At 36.5% G+C, this 18,948-nt stretch overlaps 1 protein-coding gene across 1 annotated transcript in view; it reads right to left on the reverse strand.

Annotated features, from left to right (window-relative positions):
- LOC144444774 (transcription factor GATA-4-like) overlaps positions 1 to 9,282 on the reverse strand; it is a 54,434-nt gene extending 45,152 nt beyond the window's left edge. Inside the window, exon 1 of the mRNA XM_078134307.1 lies at positions 9,249 to 9,282. The gene's annotated coding sequence lies outside the window, so the exon portion shown is untranslated. The remainder of the gene's footprint in view (positions 1 to 9,248) is intronic.
- Positions 9,283 to 18,948: the final 9,666 nt, after the last annotated feature.

Raw genomic sequence — 18,948 nt, forward strand, 5'->3', positions numbered from 1 at the left:
TGAGAATTGTAACCAGCGAAGATGTTTAAGCGTTCATTCGTTTGTGAATCAACAGTTCAAAGTTATTGGATAGTCTCTAGATAGATGTCCGTTCACTATCTTTATGGAGTAAGTAAGTGTAAGTAAGCAATCACTAGTCAGGAACATCATTCTATTGCTTTTATACTGTCAGAATACAATAGGGCAATAACTAGAGTCGCTCGAAGTGTGCATAAACGCTTGCTGAGAATAGCTTGTATAATATATGCTGTTCTAAGGCTATGAGAACCCCGACATTTGTGTGCGTTGTGGAATGTCGTGGAGTATAAGAAACATTGTGTAGCTAGGACCTATTTGTATAGTGTCAAGTCAACTCGGATTGGGTCAATTTTCACAGTTTTGCGAAAGTGAAACAGAGGATCTACATGTAGCTACCGCGCTTCTATCATTTAATTCATTTCATAGGTTAAAACCAAGTAAGGGTTTGTGTACTTGATGAGTGAAGATGTATCTGCAAAATAAATAAATACATAACAACGCCATACTACGATTAACAATTATCACAATTTCAGGACAAACATTTTAAAGCTAGAATGAATTATTACACCCTGAAGAGAACATCTCATGGAATGCGCATGCAAATTTGTCCATAATTTGAGGGCGGGAAAAATTATCTCACTGTACTGAACACCTCGGGAAAAATTTATTTAAATTTCTTACAAAATTTTAGGGCGGGAAAATTATCGCGCACAGAAGTAAAGCGCGAGCCTGGGGATATCATTATGTACATTTCACTGATTACTTCTTCCGGGCTAGAAGAAGTGTATCGCCACTTGGTGCTCTTTTTAAAGTACGTGAAAATACGCCGCCATGCAGCGTTAGAATATCTCTAAGTATTCATACCTGGATTGATTTACCCTACAGGTGAGTCTTTACATGATCGATCGTCGTTAAAAAAAGAGCGCATAAATTTTATTAAGACTCATAACCATAAACTAGCCCAATTTGAGAGACAATAACTAACCGTGGTTTATCCGTCTCTGTGTAAACTCAAGCATATGTTTATTTTATTTCACAGATAAGGCAAAATTTATTATAAACTTCGAGTTTATATCAAGATAACGTTGTCTACAGATGTTAGTGACGTTTGTTTATTTGGGAAAATACGCATGTGTGTACAAATGTTTTCGTTAGGAAGGGTGATCTGTTCTTTTGGGACGTGTCTTTCGCCGTATGTGAATGAAATGAAGCGATGTCTCGGATAGGGGTCGTCAATTTCAAATAAACAATACATCAAAATATTGTTCCAAACTGGGAAATCGACATAGTGCGTTTGTCGACTGACGACTTGTTTTTGTCAGGCCACCATTTCGTATAGAATTACCAGAGCCTAAGTGTGTTCGCCGGTTTTACATGTAAACAGAGTTCTTCGTTGTTGTTTTTCAAGTTTATCTCTTGTTTAGGTATTTTATTGACCTGTGTACATTACAATCATAATAATATAGCGTAATTTGATTTAAATTCGCCCCTCCTCTTGCTTTTCCACAGATATCCAGAAACGTATACATTCAATGCATCGATTTGCCCTCATTCACGAACTTTGGACTGGTCTATGTTCCCTAGGTTGTAGCACAATATTTCAGCTTGCAATAATTTGTCCACTGGTCTAACACTTTTCATGATTGGAGATGCGATAACTTGGTATTATCATCAGACTAATCAAAACTTCCACCGTGTTTCTTGATACCAGCGTACTTGAGGGGAAAACGACAACCAATTTTACATCTTCGAAAACATTGTCTGAGATAAAAAATGACTACTACTGGTCTGATAACGGAGTAGCAAAATCATGCTGGGATGTGTGTGTGTGTGTGATTGTGTGTTCGCCACGTTTGACATGTCATACCTGTACTGAAAGTGACATAGGTAAGCTGTAGTTTGACAAAAGGTAATAAGTCATTTAGCCTGACTGTGATGTGTACATCAATAATGAAAGGGACAGGCCAATGAAAGGAGAAGTCAACGAGGCACACTTTAACGTCTTACTACACGGTGTCAAGGTACTGAAAGCTTCGCCATTGTGTGATTGTTTATTTTTAGAATATGGTGTGATTTAGAGGACTTAACAGTCTTATTTTCGTTCAAGTCAAGTATTAAAGGGGAGGGATATTAAAACTACTAAAAGTCACTTTTTATGACAAGTGGTGATATTTCAGTCAGTAGATGTAATGTTTTCCATTAATAATGTGTTTCACCTGTACAAGCTGACAGGTAGTAGCTTTGTTCAATTCTGTATTGAGATAGTGTACGTACACGTGTTGTCGATTCACCCTAACACCGTCACAGTACAACCCAACACGACAAGTCAGCACCACACAACATAGCGTAGCACAACACAATGTAAGAAGTTATCTAACCAACTTACACACCCTAGACCTGTCTCGTAGAATCTTTGTTCATATGTGACGTTATACCAAGCTTAACACTCAGTCAACCGATCCATTGGGGTCCTACAGTCGACTTTGAGTGGCACGGTCCAACGTGACATTTCTCAATCGATCATTCTACGTGATGTAATCAACTTCGTGATTAATTTTTTTAAAAATTGCATCCTGTTATAAATTTGCCTATTTTTGGATACCACCAGGTAAACTATATATACGTAGTTGCACAGGTTATGAGTACGAGTAACTGTGTATCGCAGGACACAAAAAATTACTGGACATTCGATAAGATACCATCGAAAAACTCTTATCAAACTTGTATAGTTAACACATTACGCAGCAATTACTAGATCCCCGATATGCAATTTTTTTTTTAAATTTCGAACTTAACAGAAATTAATGCCACGTTGCACCATGGTGTCAATGATGGTACCTATTACGAATTTCAGTTTATTTTGAAATATTCAAACTTACGTTGTTGCCAACTTTGGAACACCTATAAAAACCGACGGTCTTTTACTCGAAATACAAAACAAGACAGACTAAAGTAGGGGTTCAAATGCAGACTTATGTATACATTTTCAAATTTCAAACTTTGACAGAAATTACCGATTGTAGGTGAACTAAACCATTAATTGTGTAAACGTCTGTCAACCGTGACTCGTCAGAGATGTTGCTATGCAGCTAACTGAAAACATCAACAGACGGCAATGGTAGCGTTGTCCCGTCGTAGTGGTGGGCTATCTGAAGCTGATAAAAACAGCTAGGAAAAACAAACTACGTTAGTATTAGAAATCACCAACGTACAGATAACTATCCTTCTCGTGTCCTTATATCTTAAGTTTTGTGATATAAAGCTGTTGTGTTGTTATATACACTACTTTACGTCAATATCTTCTGACAACGGACCATATCACTAGTATTCACGGCGTGTTAGTCTGAGTGACACTGAGACTTAGAACGTTAAATGTAACGTCTAATTACCAGGACAAGATTCTTTTTGTTTTGGGAGCTTTTTAACTTGGTTTATGTACTGTGGGCAAGGGATTGTATGCAATTCACTTTGGGCAAAGTGTGGGGATGTGGGGAACAAAATAAAAAGCATAACAGATCTAAATATAAATGGAAACTGAACTCAACTGACAACGTGAATACGGTGATTTTTAGAATCAAAAATACGAAATTTGTGAGGAAACTTTGATACTGCGTACTATATACATCTTTTACAAATTCAATTTTTAAAATATGTCGTGTATTACTAATACAGCGTTTATTCAGGTAAAACCGGCACTTCCCAATTCATCAAAAGGTGTCACGGTGCCGGTACGACTAGTATGTTAGCTTATCATGCTTCAGTCTTTCGCCGGTCCTTCAAGGTTGCTGCTCGATAACATTTTTGGTCTAAAACTATTGACATTTTGGAAAATACCCGAGAGACACAAAAGTGTGAAAATACAGGACGAAAATTCAACAATTTTAAATCCTTGACTTTTGGCTATGGATTGTCCTTATACTGAAGACCTTAGATTCAAGATTCAAATTGTCGGAGATATTAAGATTGGTGTATGCATTTTCACACAAAATTTAAAAAAAAAAGACTTGTTGACTTTTTTTCAGTAAAACTGAGTTTTAACCGTGTGTTTTATCTCCACGTCACAATTACAAATTTATATTTGAAATGAATGGCCGGAACTAATACTTCACTTAAATTGATAAAACAACCACAAATCGCTGAATCCCATGACAAAAAAAAAGACACTGTGTGGAGGATTTGAAGTAAATCAAATTACAGTCTCGCAAGCCAGAGTTAGTATTTCTACCACTACATTTTGTGGGAGGCTTGTTAAGAACGTTGCCGTAAAACAGACCGTGGTTTGCGACGATGATCAAATTATTGTAAGTAGTAATTTGTTTGCTTAGAATGTGGAATGAACTGTGTTTGTCAATACATAGAGTCATTATAAAATTACATCAACGTCGGTGGCCTCAAACTTTGTCAAATAAAACAGTTTTACCGTCACTGCATACTGTAGCGTTTATTTTATATGATCACCTCTTTCTTTTTCATGTTATCACCTCAGCAGTTTCACCGTCACTGTATATTGACGTTTATTTCACATCATCACCTCAGCAGTTTCATATTTTTACTGCATTTGTTCCATACTGTTACCTAAATAGTTTCACCGTCACTACATAACAGGTACGGTGACATTTGCAACACACACTAAAATCCAAAACACAGGCACCCAGCTCATAGCAGAAACAGTACAAATATTGCATATGTGGCAAAATCAGATTGCTATCTTAAATATCATATCAATTTCCATACAGTTGCATATAAGGTCAAAACGAAGCTAGGGGTTTAGATAATTGTTATGACCTGTGTTACATAGATGCGTTATTATATCCTTAAAATTATTTCAACTATCAATTATGGACTTAAACTTGTTATAAAGAATTTGGTCTTCAAAGAATACCGTTGAAATATTTTATTGAATTGAATATTCAGACTATTTCCCTAAATCTCTCTACTTACAGAAGTACGCGATAGAATATCAATTGACATTTACATCAAAACAAATATCCAATTGTCTTTAAATTAGATCTTTGACATAAATTGATTAGTAATACGTTTGAAATAAACTCGAAATGCGCTAAAGAGTTAAGGAAAAACAACTAATATGTGTTTAATTAATTTGGCGGGTAACGTACTATATAACATGTTAACAAACCAACATTCTCGGAGTGTTTGTAGCACTAAGCTTTGTAATTATATTGGCACCAGTCGATAGAGTTTAATTCTGTTGTTTAGAGACACGGACCAACATTTTAGGAATAGTTCTCATTCTGTGAGACGCTAACCATTAGACAAAGTTTTCCACTATCGTGTGTCGTATCCACTGATATTTCCCAGTTGGAATTCCTACCAACATGCTATGACCCCTGTACTAAGATAAAAATTGTCCACTTGTACCAAACATACACAAATAGCGATGGAAACAGTTTTGTTGAAAGCTTACATAGAAGTGAAATAACTTACCATGCATTTATAATATGTATAATTATGTATATAATTCGTATAAATGACATTTTACCATCCATTGCTAAGCGTATGATGTAATGATGTTAGCTGACTTCATTTTTCAAGATGGAATATTAAATGACAAGTACTTTATAAATTATAATATAAATATGATGTAAGCGTACTAATTTAACATGTGATATAAGTTACAGTTTTAATAATCTCTAGGTTAACTTTTTAAATTAATAGTGAGAAATTTCCGAAACAAAAGAACGAAATCATATTCATAGTTGCAAAGTGGTAGTGGGGCTCCTGTGTCTAATTGTTGGCTGCTAAAATGTACATGTACATCGATATCACAGAGGGACTTGATGTGCCCTAATAGCTAGAGGCAGTGCTTTTAGATGAGGGAGCTCTTTGTAAATCTATGCTGATATCATGGAAAGATACGAAGTGAAGAAGAGGCTCAACTCACACATGCTGTCTTCGTAATGTAATTTTTCAAGTTCGCTTTGCCAATAAAACTGGAGACAGGGTGGTACAGACATTACATTTGGGCTTATATTTTGTAAAACACTGATTCAGTAGAATAAACAATGGATTTGAACCACGACTGCATTAAAATTCTCGAGGTACTTTCAATGTATATGGAGACTTCAATTGTTAAATTAAACACCTTTTAAAAAGTGACTGGTCCAAGTAGAACGGTTACTACTACAGAGACCATAAACATTCAAGATTTAGGTATTTCAATATAATTTCGCGAGTGACACTCAGATCTCTTGATTACGTCAATCTAACAGTGTTGGAGATGGATTTAATATTTCTTCAGATTCATATTAATACATTTCACATACATACATACATACATACATACATACATACATACATACATACATACATACATACATACACACACACACACACACACACACACACACACACACACATACATACATACATACATACATACATACATACATACATACATACATACATACATACATACATACATACATACATACATACATACATACATACATATGATGTGAAATCTCTTTTTTGTATTTCTTCTGAAAGGCACTGTTTCAATTAACGGTGAACAGAATCAATTTTCAGCGATGCCAAAAAGTACCCCGGGCTTGAACACGGGTGGGAACTTACGGCTGAGTAACGGAGGACTGGTGCTTTGCCTGGGGGACTTTCAAAATGTACTCGCGGTTCACATATCTGCAATGGCGACAGAATCATGCTGGGTTCTAGCGTTCGATGTTTTTAATTGCAATTTAAAGAAATTGATTAACTCATTCCGTAGCCCTAATGTTTTTACAACAACTCCGTATTCTAGGCGCCCGTCGATACCGCTGGCCAAAATACTCTTGGACAATTGTTATTCTTCCTTGAAGTGTCTATGACTTTTACTTTTGCGTAATTTACTTAATAATCATTCAATTACATCTCCGATTTGTGAGAAGGGAAATGTCTAAAACATACAGTTACACAGTTAACGTAAACGCCTGGAAGCATTATCAGGGCTGAGTGTCGCAGTAACTACGCCATACGTACCTGCAATTGACAACAACCAGGGATAAGACAATAATTGCTTTGTCAGTCAACCCTCCCAGGCCGTTTTACGTTAAATTAAACATTTTATGCGAGCAATTCACGAGTTTACTGAAGTACTCAACTGTCAACGAGGCATACGAAAATGTAGATGACTGTTTTCCGGTCTTGTATACACAGTTTTAGAACTGTACGGGTCAACGAATAAATGTATAGCTTATTAATACATGTATATACATAAATTATAGACAAGTCCTTTTATATAGTTATAATGTTGGGGTTGTAAATTTTCTAAAACTAACATGTATATTGCAGCTACAGAAACCATTTACTTCGAACTGACAAAACAATATGTATGGGGTACTAACCCATTCACATTTACATGTATTCAAAACCTAGTGTCAATGGTCATTCACTCTGGTTTTCCCCCGATGAAACTACATTATATTTATCATTATAACCACCACCTCCTCCCCCTCCTCCCGAAATTAAATAGTATAACTTATTAGTGCACTACTACTATATATATATATATATATATATATATATATATATATATATATATATATATATATATATATATATATATATATATATATATATATATATATATATATATATATATATATATATATATATATATGACATTTGCATATGTAAAAAATGTACAACACTGTAGTGTAGTGCATCCATTCTCCTGATGAAGAAAGTGACACCAACAGTTGCTACTATGTGGGATTATCATAAGAGGAGATTGTACTACAGTGAAGGGTATGAATGTTTTCCCTTTAGCATCACTTCATTGTAGCCATCTCTTTATATGTCGATATTCGATCGATTTCATCTTGAGGAAATTTCTAGTTTAATTGCTTGTCCGCTATATGTAATATGTGTATGGAAAACTGTAACAGTGGTATGTGTGAAACGGTTATTTGGAAGATGGGTTGAGAAATAACTGGTATATCATCTTTTACATTGTAAATTGGTTACATCTATCACACCATACAAATCATACACAGTGACGTATGTCAGTTCCATTCTTTGCCGTAGTACCTATCTCTATAAGACAAGTTCGTTGCTTCAGCAGAAATACGTGCTCTGGCTAGCGAAAATGATTGTCCACAATAACGAGGACTTCACTGTGTATCCTCATTTCCAAGTATATCCCCATATTTACAAGACTAGGTATTGTTTGGTAGAATTAAGTCTAATGATGATGAGAGCATAACAAGATAACTTGTTCTGATTTACATTCGATAGACATTATTTTTAATCGTGTAAGGGAAAGAATGGAGAGAGAGAGAGAGAGAGAGAGAGAGAGAGAGAGAGAGAGAGAGAGAGAGAGAGAGAGAGAGAGAGAGAGAGAGAGAGAGAGAGAGAGAGAGAGAGAGAGAGAGGGGGGGAGATGCGTACGTATTTTACAGAAGAGAGAGCGCATTCCAAAAATTCACACACAGGTACTTTCGAAAAGTCGTTTGTATTGCCTGTGTCTGTGAAAGTCACTTCCCTTTGTATTAAATGAGTTATCAGAGTCGTGTTAATAGTTACATTTATTCACTCAGTGAGAAATAATGAACACGTTCATAATAGTTTCGATTGTGTGTTGACTTGTGTTGGCATCGCTTCGTATACTAATTACAATCGAAACAACAATCACACACCACACAGTATGCTGACGTTGCTTTGGTGTCAGTATGCATATACAGTCGAGATCAGTTTGGAATGCTCAGAATCGGACTTCCCATTAGTAGGTACGGGGATAAGTGTACGCACCATGGTATACGCACGAGGATTACTTGTCGACTGCCGTTCGTGGACAAGTCAGCAAGATTTCCATCGCCCTCCAACTACAGAGACAACACATCGTACCGACTATGCTACATAGTCCCCGTTAGGTTCGCGGACTGACGACATTTACAATAACTAAGGAAACTGCACACCCGACTTTGCTTGGTCCATTGTGTAGAATCGTACCTTAGTACAACGGTCCGTGAACTGAATCATCGTAATCTCAGTAGCAAGACCCAAAATACCATTACATTATTAAAATACTGTTATTGTTTATCAAGAAGTTTTACAAGGTATACCAACGATATCAGTTTGAGTGCTAATTGATAAAAGAAATGAAATCACCATAGTACAATACTGGTATGACATATTGGTGTGAATTGGGAATCACCCATTATCAGGTAAATGTTATAAAATCAACCCTTGACGTAACTATAAAGATAGAGACATACCTGCTTTGACGGTTTCACGATGTCCACTCACTGTTCGATCACACTGTGTTGGTATTTATTGAGAGTTTGATTAACGTGCATTGCTGTACAAGACACAGACTATAGGAGGCCTGTCACTGTGCATGCAGACTCTGATCAGCCAATCGTAGATTGCCTAGTAACGTACTGAATACCTCCCAGTACACGTGGTAGGTTGAACCCATAGCTATGTCATACATGATAATAGGAAGTGCTACGTCCCAAGCAACGGCTACTCAACGTACTAGCTTAGTGATAGTCAACATGGCGCCGATGTGTTAAACATTAAAAGTCCCCTGTAAACGTGGAGTACAATGTAACTCTGTGTAAAGAGGGGAAATTGTGTGTTGTGTGTATGTGTGTGTGTGTGTGTGTGTGTGTGTATTGAGTGTCAATTTTTGGTCGAACGCGAAGATGATGACGACGATGAAGATGATTCAAGAAGAAGAAGAAGAAGAAGAAGAAGAAGAAGAAGAAGAAGAAGAAGAAGAAGAAGAAGAAGAAGAAGAAGAAGAAGAAGAAGAAGAAGAAGAAGAAGAAGAAGAAGAAGAAGGTGGTGGTGGTAGTGGTGGTGGTGGTGGTGGTGGTGGTGGTGGTGGTGATGATCCTCCCTCATACAATCTCCCCTTTTTTCCAAACCCTCCTCTTGCCACCCTCCTCCTTTACCGACTCTCAACATCACCCTAGTTACCACTCTACTTTTGCCAACTTTTGCACGCCCCCCCCCCACACACACACACATCCAACATTTTTTACTTCATGTAGTGCGTCATACCATCAGAATAGCATACACTACTTAATTCTATTGTAAGACATCAAAGACAAGACAATACAATACAATACAACGGTTTGATTGATTTACAATCCATCCAATATTTCAATATATAGTCTAGAAATCAATTTTGATATCGGACGGCGATATCTGTCATTTTCTAATTTTCACGACCTCAGTTTGTATTTTGGTCAAAAATGATCATTTTTTATTTTATTCTTTGAAACTGCTCATCAAATTGTTTTGATATTTCTTCAAAGTTCCCACGGCTCACTCACTAACTCACTAACTCACTCACTCACTCACTCACTCACTCACTCACTCACTCACTCACTCACTCATTTCATAACACATCATCCTTTTGTATCTTAAGGGGGACATGGGGCCAACTGGACTGTTTTGTGCTATGAATACATAATTACATTAACATCATCTACTATTGTACAATTATCGATTTGTGTCTTGACACAAGGATCAAATATTAATCTGTTGATAGGTGTAGGAATGTATATTTTCTCTACGGCAATATCAACGGTAATTGGGTATACTCAAAACATTGCGTCATCCAGTAGTCTCTCTTAACGCAATGCTACACTACAGATCTTACTATTAGTAAATTTAACATTTTACAGTAAAAATAAAAGAGTAAAACGTTCATATCTGATCCATATAGTTTTAAAACGGGTTAGACTGTATCCCTTATTTAAATCTGTGTATATCGTTACATTATCCTTTGCAGTGGTACTATAAGCATACCCAGTCTTCGATATCGGGTTATTGTCCAGTCTTCGATATCGGGTTATTGTCCTAGGAACTGTCTCCTATTGAAGTAGCCAAGATTGTATCTCAGTCAATTTAGGAATGTTAGATGACGCCGATCTCCAACTCCTAGTGTAAAGTGAGATGAGAACTGTACTTGTGTTAGGACAGCATGACTGGTTGTTATCAAGGCTGAAACAATAACAAAACACATTATGATATCCACGTCCAATTGTTCGGGTGTTATCGGTTTACAGCCGAATACTAACCACGAAGTGGAGATGGCCGGGATAATGTTTTGTGGCTAACAACCCTGAGATTTACGTCTCCTTACAAAAGCTGACATCTTTGAAATTGTTGAAGATAAATTAGGGTCCGTACTCGAAATTCAAAGCCCAATGTCGGGTTAGGATTAAAATTTGAGTTTACAATTGTCTGTAAGAACTATATAGAAAAAATTGGTCTTTATCGAAAATGGCCTTACTCGTTGCTTCACTGAGGCTTATAAAAAAAACTGTGTGGTTCGGATTACGCTCAATTTTAGAAAAGGTTGGGTTATATTTTTTACATATACTGTTTTCATCTGTGAGTTTTCTAGTTCAGGTAGTTATGTTTTCCCGTTGTTTTCCATATGGTCTCTGTAGTATTGGTTTCTTCTCATCAGATGTACAGTCATTATAGATTGGAAGAACAGTTTGATATCATCTTTTTAAGTTGATGTCAGTTCCCGCATGCACTATTTCTGGCGAGACCACAGTTTTCGCGATTTTATTAATGTTTTACATATAAAAAAGTTTAGAGTTGGCAGTACAAAACTAGATGGGGTCGGGTAACCGGAACCTAACAATTTTTTTAGGCCTGATAAGATAACTCAAATGCAAGAACCTGGGATTGAATCATGTGCCTTTAACGACTGGTAAAACAAAATCTAGCAAAGATGTAAAACTTTTCTGTGAAGTTGTTGTAGGTTGACAAACTCGGCTCATAGGCCCAGCTACTTTTAGGTTTATGCTAAATAATAATGTAGTAATCACAGGAACTGACCTATCCGTGACGGAGCAATCGACAAAGAATAACTTAACTAAACGAGTAGAAACACTGGTATACATTTTGAGATCAGAACAAAATATCTGAACTTGAAGATCTTGCTGGGACTAGTACACACATTTTAAAAGTAGGTGTAAATGACAGAATTGTAGCAACTTCTCCCAGTTTTTACTAGTGGAATGAGTTCTAATGACAATATAAAGACAGTGTAGAAAACCTGTTTACAATGTGAGTGAATAGTCCTTATCAAAATACAAAGTACCCCTTCTAGCCTGTTTACGGCGCGTACGATATATTCCGTTCAATCGCTAAGAGATTGAACTGAATATACCGTACGCGCCGTAAACAGGTTATATGTATATATACCCCTTCAGTGTCAGATCATATAATATAAGTTACACAGTATCACCACGTGAAGTTCGTCTTCACATCGCAAACTCTGATCAGATCGCACCACATCTAACCTACACTTTATTTCGTTTTCTTTACAAATTCACCGTCTTCATTTTTGTACATCAAGTAATTAAAATTGGCGAAAAAGAACATATGTATTTTTTTTCAAGATGCCATGTTGTGGGCAAAGGTAAAGGGTGTTCACACTCTTTGCATAAAACAACAATTCGGAATTCAGCTCACAATAGAATTGAGTCACTTATAGACTTTCGTCAAGGTTGTACCTATTTCTGTGTCAATCTTCAACTCATTAGCCAAAATGCACGAGAAGAATGACAGCTCTTAAGACTAATTATACTAATTAACCCTCTTGTACACCTGATTTTATTTGTTCCGTTTCTGTACTTTGTCTTGTTAGTATTAGTTCAACCTCTTACCTACAAAACTCTAGCAGCACCCCAGTCACTTCACTGACATCACCACTACAGGCCTATACATGTCGATATATCAACATAACACCTTAGATATTCAATGGACACTAATGGAATCATTTGTACCAACATGTACATATTGTTTATCTGTTTTATTTCTCATCCAGCATACACCATACACATACAACACACACATGGCATGTATTGACATGGAGGGATTGAGACAATTTAAAAATAATTCAGTGCGTAACATTCGATCCTTAAGAGGAGTTACTCTAAAACTATTGAAACTAGGGAGGGCTGTTTTTGAAAATGTTATATTATTTTAAAATTGTCTCAATAAAGACAAATATTTCTTCGGTTTTAAATCTATTGAATATGGTCCAATCACCTGAAATCTATAGAGTCTGACATATCCAATCACAATATTAATCAACACTACAAAAAAATGCAGTTTCGATGAAAAATCTTCCTCTCTTCGGCCTGAGGTGTTTGTGAATGCAGCCTTACTTGTAATTCAGTAATTTACATAGACTTGGTCATGTCCAATGTTACACTATTACATATACACCCAGTTTTAGTCTCAACAAGCATACATACCGACCGTAAATTAAGGCAGAAATCTAGTCATTTTGATTATGAGAACATGGGATTTAATGACGTCATTTTTTTATCTAACAAAATACGTCACTTGCCAATCAACGAATGTTTATGTGGTCAGAAAAGACTCGTGTCTGTAGCTACAAATGAGAAAGCGTACTTAGCTAAATAGTAATTTGCTACTAGCCTGTCGTACACAACTAAAACACGTCAAACTCTGGAACTGTTCCTCTTGAAAACCATTTATCGTTTATATCGATCAACTGTAGTTGTTGTTTTGTGTGTAACTTGATATGTAATTAGTAATTTTGTCAAGAGCTACCTGTAACTGTGAATCAAGGTAAGAAGGTGTTAGGCTACTATCATTATATAGTGTATCAGCAACACGATAACAAACTGTAAAAATCGTGATAAGGGGAAAGGTTAGGCCTTCAAATCGCTACATGGGTTTGGAAAGTCTCCCTATCTCATCTTAAAGATAAACTTTAGCTTGACGATAACACCTTGATAACTTAGAGATTAGACAGTTCAAGTCACGAGAGAGTAAAATCATGTCATTTTCAGAGTCTGTCTTTTAATCACGAATGTTGCATGTTCGCATCTCTCAGTAGTATCCTCCCACGGGTGGTGCAATTATTTCAGTGACTTTTAGGTCATTTGATGATCGGCTTTTCGTGCGATTCCAACATTTGGGTTTGATTTATTTGACACTTAGCTATATGCTTACAAGTAGTACAGTATCAAAACGAAGGAGATAACAAAGTTACATTTATCAAAGTTGTTTTTGTTAGATAAGACTAACGGTGTACCTGGACAGGACTGCCTAACTTAGTGCCAATTATTACACAGGTACACTGACACGTGACATTGGTGGAATATAACAATGGTGACAGAGTACACAATAGAAATCTTTGAGTATTAGTCGATAATAGTTAACATTCACAAAATCGTAGATGTACCAGAATCACAAAGACATCTCGTTTAATTTGCGAATAAGATTATGATATGTCGAGAACAAGTCACAGTAGCGGATTTAACAAAGGAAGCAGAATACTATTTTAGAATTGTCAACGTCATTTTGGAATCGGTATAAAGTTAAAACTGGTGAAGTCGATCTCAAAGTTTATGGCACTAATGAGTCTAAGGTTGTCAATTGTACAAATAAACAACAATTACCAAGACTTTATGATAGCACAAATCAACACGATCTATGAAGTCTATTGGAGGTGACACAATGCGCGTGGCTTTGATAAACTTTGAACCATACATTTTACAGTTCCTCCTCATGATGCATGTCACAGAAATCGTCGTGATCGCACTGTACATACGCTGTCGTAAATTTCGACTGAGTGTCAGTTTCAAATGAAAACGAAAAAAAGCGAAATTTGACATAAAGACACAAAGAATTTTGAGTTTATGATAAACAAACTTTATGATGGAAATTAATGTTATGTAGGAGACAGCTGCATTCAAAATAAGAATTTTCATTATAATTGATGCAGTAGTTTTTGACATTGCAGACAGACAGACAGACAGACAGACAGACAGACAGACAGACAGACAGACAGACAGACAGACAGACAGACAGACAGACAGACAGACAGGCAGACAGGCGGACAGACAGACAGACAGACAGGCAGACAGACAGACAGGCCCTTTCTTTACAGGAGGTAAAAAGTAATCTAAAGGGACTTAATGAACAAAACAAAAATATTCCATTCTTGCAATTGGCTCATTTTTCAATATATCAGCATTATTTCCTCCCATTGTTCGTAGTAAGTAGCGTACCAAACTTCAGACCCCAGTGCACTGACGAATGATTCAATTTGTCACAGTACAATGTGAGTACTCAACACATTGTGAATTGGTAAAGGGTAATTGAAACACTCATAAAGTGCAATGCGTACCAGTTACGAGTACACCACAAAACTAATATATGGTACCATGCAATGATTGATCCATATTTCAAACAATTCAGGTGACAATTCAGGTGAATTGTAAATCATTTTGTCTAATGTTGTACATGACGTAGGAATCAATGAGACAGAAGTGTGCACTACTGTCATGTTTGTTTATATGATGAGATGGTGTATCGTAAGACAATAACAGACACGTCGAAATGACAACGTGTAAGTGTCGATTGATGGCTTGGCCCAGAGTGCTGACCCCTTACCCAACCCCTGGTGTGACCCCCTGTCATATGTGATGTACTTCATCATGTACCTCCCCTCCACAAGTTGGTAGCGGTATGGAACTTGAAAAATTTACTTGGATAAAGATCAGAGTTTAACTAGCGGTGGTCTTAGATGTTCTAACAGCACAGTTTCATATAATTCATATATGTCTGTTATGTATTAATAATTTATCAAATTCGTCAAGTTGTCCAAATTCTCTAACGACCAATTAAAGATGTATCGAAGGACTAATAACGAATATTTTAAACTGTTTGAAACTTTACCAAACTTTTAAAACTTTTACAAAGAACTCGGGTAGATATTACGTACAATAGCCTTAGTCTAGTATATCACCTCGTTTCCATGGAAATCCATGTCTTAAATTCAGTTACAACGACTACTTGGTGAAATTTCACGGAAGGATCTTTATTAATAGCAATTACACTATTTTATCTTTTATCTGAAATCAGTTTGATATGTAGTGTGTATGTTTGACTTGATGTATCACGTTTTAACAGTAGTATGGGTAGTTAGTTGTTTGGAATATTGAATATAAAAAACTTTAGGTACCGAAGGGCACTACAAGACAAACTCGGTCTCCTTACAAGCAGAGGAGTGGAAACTTGGACAATTGCACACATCTGTATTAGAGTTCGTTTTTATTTCCTTTGGAGGATTGGAGGTTCTAGTGATGTCATAGTGATGTCATTGTGATGTCATAGTGATGTCATAGTTATGTCATTTTTCCGATTCATATGTTGGTTAGCTTACTTCTATCTCAGACCACCAAGTCTGGTGATCTCAACTTCTAACAGCATTAGATAGGTCGCTTTTCTAGTAATCATGATCATAAATGTTTCCTTGCATTGGACCCCTTTGATGACTTTGGTGGCCACGGTTGGCGGGTTGGGAGGTCTACGGGTAGGTAGGAGCTTGGTAGGTTGGTAGGTAGGTAGATTGGCCGGTTGGCTTTTAGGCTAGTTAGTTTTTGATGTGCAAGTCTATAAATTGGTAGGTAGATAAGTTGGTTGGTTGGTTGGTTGGTTGGTTGGTTGGTTGGTTGGTTGGTAGGTTGATTGGTTGGTCGGTTGGTTGGTTGGTTGGTTACTTAGCTGATGGTCACATTTCCCAGGTATATTGTTAAACTTGGAAAAGAACATATATCAACAATTATTATAAAAACATCAGAACCTTATTCTCCATTGTCATATAGCTTGAATTAGTGTAAGAAAGTCACGATTTCCTTGTACCAGTAAACATCCATATTTACTTATTATACATTTCATTGATTTGCTATAAAAAAAATCTCTGAGAATAGACTTTTTTTTTACAAGCGACTGACATTGCGAACTTGCTCCCGCGGACTGTGTATATTTGTGAATATATGCATCATCCAATATCGAATATTGAACGCACACACATGTAATAACTATGCAGTGGCTGTTGCCAATAGAATACAGAGGAAAACTTAAATTTTGAAGTACTGCTTTTTACCCAATATTTACCCTTCGACCAAATCTAATGGTAACCATGGAAACCAAGTTGATCTCGGTAGGGGGCAGGAATAATGCTACTTAGATTGACTAATCCTCTGACTTGGTGTGGTCGTGTAAACATTATGTTGTGAGCTGACTGTGTAATACAATATTATAACTGGTCACCGGGTCACTACAACATTTCAAACATATTGGTCAAGCGTATTGACAAATGTTTCACGACACCACTGTATATCTCCCTTTACGACCCCACTGTATATCTCCCTTTTACGACACCACTGTAAATTCTCCCTTCACAACTTCCATTTATCACGAAGACTTTATTAGAAGTGAGTGGGTGATTGGTTGGTTTATCGAATTGTTAGTTTTTATTTTGACATTCATGTCTACTTGTATACTGGTGTTGTGAAAACTGCCTTGGTGTGTACATGTTACATTGGATTGATGTCATCTAGCTAGGCGTATAAGTTGACAACATATATAGACTTACTTGTCTTACTATGTCATATTTCACACTGACACGACGTTTGCTACCGAATTACTCAAAAGTAGCACGTTTTGTTTTTCACCTCCAACTTAACACGCTACGGTGTTATACTAATAAACGTATACCCCATCCCACTTTTACATGATGTGGTGTAAGCGTAACAAGTTTTTTTCTCCACAACATTTTATGTGGCGGTGTTGCACGCGAACATAACACATCTTTCTCCCAACTTTGCATTCTTGTATATGTTATACACAGAATACACTTCTGTAGTCAATGAGTGCAAAGGCGATCCATTATAGTTTTGCCCCTCAACTATAGGGTTTGTCAAGGAGTTTAGTTTAGTTTAGTTTAGTTTAGTTTATTCCACTAAACAAAACGATCGACAGTACAGATATACAAATAAAAACTGGTACAAATTGTTGAATTACTTGGATAACCCACAACGTCAAAGACCTGTAGGTTATCCAATTGGAATTGAAGGAAACTGCAATTTGCATTTTGTGAACCCGCCCTCCTCCCCTGACTTGATGTATGCTGGTGTTACTAGCATAATATATTGCAGTGTGTAATCCAGGCTACGATGGAAGCTTTTAAATCTAGCTTTCTAGTTTTGTCGAAATCACAGTTGAAACACATGTCATGAGCTGTATGTAGCCGCTGTCCTAGTAAACTTCAACGACCTTGTGTCGAACAAAAGTCCGATGGAATTTCCGCTACTCTGGGTCTCCTATACATGGTAGCCGAGTACCATAGGTATTTTATTTGATATGTTGCTATACTAACTCTAAACTCAATAAATTGGGCGAGTTCTAACGGCTCCGTAAACAAGTCATGTTAAGTATTCCTATTTATCATAACTGATGTTACTTTACACCAAGTTCATGGAGTAATGAAAACAACAACCTACGTAGTAATTGTCTTCACTTTATCGTTATTCAAACTATTTGATCATTTTCAATATCATTCCCCGTCACTGCCATATCTCCGTCGTCTACTTATTTCAACAATAACATTTTCATTTGTTTATTACATGTATATTACACGCTATCTGAAATTAACATTGTTTACTGTTGCAGTTTACACTTGGTATCCACCATGAATGTGAAATGGTATAGCACATAAGTAGAGATCATGGCATATGATAGGTTGGCTATAGACAATACGTTCTCTCGTTCTCTCGTTCTCTCGTTCTCTCTCTCTCTCTCTCTCTCTCTCTCTCTCTCTTTCTCTCTCTCTCCACTAGACTGTACATCAAAAGTTAACACATACTTAGTACAAACCATAAAACATTCACAGTTTGAATCAACAGGTGGTCGAGAACATTGGCTAACTTGATTGATTTACCATAAATATGATTCAATCATTACAGGACATAATTCTATGATATAAATGTCAATTATTGGACACAACAAATCTTTTCATGAGAATAACGAGAGCATGTCATGATGAAGTCGGCGAGAACGAGAGCACGGCAGGCATACCAATGCACACTAACATATAGAAAGGTAGCTGAGAACTGG

This window comes from Glandiceps talaboti, chromosome 13, assembly GCF_964340395.1.
Source record: "Glandiceps talaboti chromosome 13, keGlaTala1.1, whole genome shotgun sequence".
Classification (NCBI taxonomy): Eukaryota; Metazoa; Hemichordata; class Enteropneusta; family Spengelidae; genus Glandiceps; species Glandiceps talaboti.